The sequence below is a fragment of the Halyomorpha halys genome, unplaced genomic scaffold (genome assembly GCF_000696795.3).
Source record: "Halyomorpha halys isolate HHAL.00 unplaced genomic scaffold, Hhal_1.1 Scaffold1417.1, whole genome shotgun sequence".
NCBI lineage: Eukaryota > Metazoa > Arthropoda > Insecta > Hemiptera > Pentatomidae > Halyomorpha > Halyomorpha halys.
In genome coordinates this window covers 138,830-143,545 of record NW_027114332.1, presented here as the reverse complement: position 1 = coordinate 143,545, position 4,716 = coordinate 138,830, and the positions used below count along the sequence as shown (strand labels likewise).

The window sequence follows — 4,716 nt, the reverse complement described above, 5'->3', positions numbered from 1 at the left end:
TATACAGTTGTAAATATCAATAAATAAATTATTAAAAAAAAAAAAAAAAAAAAAAAAAAAAAGTGTTGTTCTCATCTCCTTATAACTGCCATTAAAACAATGGTGGGACTTTTCGTGTCCTGTTTGTAAAAATAGTGTTTCAGTTAGCTTACAAGTGGGAAGGACTTTTATGTTTTCCTTTGCAAGGAAGCGTGTGCACATAACCTGAATAATTTACTCTGACATGATAATGACTGTAAAATCATAAAATATTTTTATGATCACCATTATTCTGTAATGTGGTTTTCATTAGTATATAACGGTTAATAATTTGCGTTGTACGATTCACATTTGGGGTTCCCAGGGACGCCTCTGTCACCCGATTTTATGAAGAATTGAAGTGGCTTTACCCCTCCTTCCGTCGTAATATTCCGTAAATATTTTCTTGCTTCCTTCCTCTACCAAATTATCCAATCCCGCCATCCATCGTACATCTCTGATATCCTTTCGCTTACGGCCTTTAAACTTATATGTAAGTGCCCATCGAACCGCAGCCTTTGGTAGATCTTTCCTCATCCGTTCCTCATCCCTATGGAATTCTATTCCCTTTTTCATTCGTAGTTCTAATACCCTTCCAACCTTCAAATCCCGTTTCTTCGACTACCTTCTGTCCACCCAATTCCAGAAGAACAATTGAAAGTTTCTAACAAGGTTTATATATTTCTGTTCTTAATGTCTCAGATTTTTGTTTATTCTTGTAAATATGTACATTAGCAGAAATTGTACCTTTCCATTTATTAGTTTTAGTTTAATTATATTTGATTTTTTTTCTATTACTCATTATCAGAAGTGTCATCTTATGTTTTATGATATGACATATGATTTTACTATATTTATTATATTCCTATTTTATATATTCAGTTAATTATTGTTGTTCATTTTTATCTTTTTAAATTCATTATTTTATTATATTTTATGACGTTTTATAATTTCATTTTTATTTTTTATTTCACTCTAAGGCTCTGAAGCCTAATTTTGACGCCTGTACATTATTCTAAAGGGATCAATCCCAGAATAAATAAAGATTATTATTATAATTATTAGTACACGAATCTCTCTTAGTTTTAGTTGAGTGGGAAAAAAATTCTCCAATTAGTGCATATTTTCTCTATTATTATTGATACGACTTTCAATATTCAAATAATGAACGTAGGTTGTAAAATATAAAGCAAACTTCTTAATTAAAAATAAGGGTCAACTTTTCCTTAATTCAATCTGTTTTTTCAATTAAAAAATTTGATGAAAACATTATTTTTTTTACCAATCTGATCCATCTCCCCCCTTGATTTTCCGCATTCAATCCTGAAGACTTGGAAATGACTTTTAAATTACTATTATAACAAATGTATCAAAGATAGGAACACGGAATAATTGCTAAATGTGGCTCAACTCTCTTTAGATCCTAGTTTAAACAGCAGCTCATCAGTCAAAATAGATAATATAATAATAAAAAAAGAAGAGAGAGTTCAATGGGACAATTAAAATAATAACAAACTATGGAGAATATTATTCATTGTTTTTCTGTAAGAATTGAATGGAAGACTTGATTTAACATTCCCTGTGAGTCTTGAGTAATGTTTTCATCCCAGGCTCTGTAACTGCCTCTTTTTCAAAAACGAGAAGAAAAGACCAAGGTAATACCACAAGGTAGAGATGCAAAAACAACTTGAGTTATTTTAACTTAATTCATTCCCAACGATTCACTTGAACTGCGTCCACTCTTCCATAGTTTCTTTTTACCCTATTTCTTCTTTTTTTTATATATATATTATTAAAAAAGAACTTTAAAAATTACCTTAAATTAAAAAAAAAAGTATTTTTTTCTGATATTGTGGGGTTTCAAACAATACCTTTATTTTGAAACAGAATAAATAAATATCTGTTTCACAAATTAATGTAAAAAAATACAATTTTTTCAAATTTTATTATAATAAATAAATCAAATGATAATAAATAAAAATATTAAAATAAAACGCAGAAACTATTGGTGAACGCATTTGAATTCTCAGTTCTTCTCAATTTTCTCAATGTAAAAATACAAGCTCCTAAATGATTTGAAATAACATTTATTTTCTACCATATAACCATAAAATTAACAAACATCTTATCTTTCTTTTACTCTACTTTTCCATCAAGGCTGTGGGCATTTAATATTAGCTGTTTTCATTACTGGTGTTATAAAGTAATAAAACTATTGATCCCTCATTCGTCAAAAGCCATCGCCCCTGAGAGCTGGAAAAGGAATCTATAGTAGTGTAATATATATTTATATATAGGATTGTAGTGAAAAGAGTTTGCGACATTGCTGAAAGAAATGCGAACTGGGTCAAAAGTTTCATTGAAGAATGCGTTCACTTTTCAAGGCAATGAGTCCAAGTTACGTCAGCGACCTCTTTTACATTGTAATTCTTCTATTGAGCGAGAATGAGTCATTTATTACTTATATTAAAGATATATACACTTTTTATGTATTTCGGCTAGGGACAAGTCCTGCACAAATCAAACATTTTTTTCAAACTTTCAATTTTTATTGATCACAATTACTAATATTATTCCTGGAAAAATGTTTGTCTTATAGAATTTCTGTTGGGGAATAGCAAAAAATATTTTACCATTATTACATTATGGTAATTGGCAAATATGGGTAAAAATCGTGTTTTGACGTACATAATTGAAAATTCAAAACAGGTGTATCAAGGCAGGGTAAAATTGAGACGCCATTTATTAACTCTTATAAAAAACAAATAATAATAAGGTATAAAACAAAACCTTATATTCCAGCACAACATTGAAAAAATGACATGAATCAAAAATCTTCTTTAGTAAATCACTTTACATTAAATATTTTATCACGAATAGTAAAAAAGAGTTGTATTTTTTCATTTAGACTAATTTTATGTTCAAATGTCAATAAATATCTATGTAAACAACTTATTAAAATTATGTAATTATTTATCATTTATTGGAATTAGCTTTTTACCTTAGTTGTATTATAGGTTCCCAATGTGCGCTAGTAAAACTGGAATGCGGACAGGCTCCACTGGAGTGACTAAGCCGAGGTGACTCATTATCAACATACTTTGGAGTATTTATTTCTTTATCCAACACTTCTGCTAAGTGTACTTATAGTCCTTTGCATTTATCTCTTTGGATCTATCATTCAATCCACCCTTAATACAATTAATATAAAGGTAAATTTCATCATTATCGATTCTGTGACTTAGATATTATCGAAACTGATGTTAGGATCAACTAGAGGCTGTTTGAGGAGGATATGTGAGCAAGAAACACAAATGAAGAGGGAATAGTACACGAAAACTAAAAACTGTATTAAAATGCCATCAAAGTGGCTTCCTTATTTCAATCTCCAGTCAAGAAATAATTAGAGGCTTTTATATAATTTAAATCTCCACCTCCCCCCTCAAAAAAAAGCAATACAATTTCACCAATGTAGCTGAAGATTCCTTTACTTTTGTCACCATTTCTGGAATTTATGAGGATTTTCTATACAATAGCATTTTGTCGAAAAGTGTCGGCCTATTGTAGCATTGAATGAATAATTATAATTGTGAAAATTGAAAGGTTGAACTTGGGCATTTCATAAAAGTTGCTTAATTTCAATATAACCAACTTTGCGAAGCTAGTTTAATTACTAAATAATTAAATTATTATTTTGTTCAAGTTTTCCTAACTCATATTTAGAATTTCTTGATTCTCCCAAAATGTTGCTAAGGTGGGTTACTACTTCAAACTCGATGTTTTAGTTTAGGCTGGTTTTCATTATCTGTAAAACATTCTTCTTTTTATTTATTCGTTTATTTTCATTTTCAGTGAAGATCGTTATAGCAATGCACTAATTAGAAACTTAAAAATGGAATCAAATAATCTAACACAACTGTCCATTTTATAATATACGCTTGAGGTTGGAGATATTCAACTAAATTTTTGGTAAATTATCCTACCCTTGATTACTGAAATTTTCTCCTCAATGAGTCTGTGTAGTTACTACTTGTAGAGGATATATTCGCCTGTCACGTGGCCTCGAGGCTCATTCTCGCTACATTGGCTCTAAATAATATTCCCTTCTTACTTTCAGAAGTTTTCTCAAATTAGAAAGCTTGAAATCGGTTCCTAGACTGTGTTTAATGGACTACCTTCCTGCGATAGTGACGATAGATCAAAATCAAAAAAGCGTGTCTAGAGCACCATTTGCTTACACCCTTTTGGAGTAGAAACCTTGACCGAGATTCCCAGATAATTCAGTTCATTGCGTTGAATCCACTGAATTGGCGTGGCTGTAAAATGATGGGTTGGTTTCGATATTTAATAGTTGTGTTCCACCATTCACTTAACAACACGAGAATTTATAAATAAAAGATTACTTAAATATTACTTAATTACTATTTAATTACTTATTTAATTAATTATTTAATTAAGAATAAAGCAGTCCATTAGCAGAAACTGTGAGTGTGTTTTCTTGTTCCTTATTTCCTTTTTTGTTGTTTGAGTTTTGAACCCGCTATCACGTAACTTATATATATGAGTTAAACGTTTGTTGGCTCAAAGAATTAAAAGGAGAAAAGGGAGATAGAAATGACCTACTCGCTTGTTACTCAAAGGCTGACTTTTATTTTTTATTTTCAAACTCTTTATTGTTTCAATTTTAAAAATTACAAA

At 29.8% G+C, this 4,716-nt stretch overlaps 1 long non-coding RNA gene across 1 annotated transcript in view; it reads left to right on the top strand.

Moving 5' to 3' along the window:
- Positions 1-3,029: 3,029 nt before the first annotated feature.
- LOC136796804 (uncharacterized) overlaps positions 3,030-4,716 on the top strand; it is a 38,722-nt gene continuing 37,035 nt past the window's right edge. Inside the window, exon 1 of the long non-coding RNA XR_010844552.1 lies at positions 3,030-3,098. This is a non-coding gene — a long non-coding RNA (uncharacterized lncRNA). The remainder of the gene's footprint in view (positions 3,099-4,716) is intronic.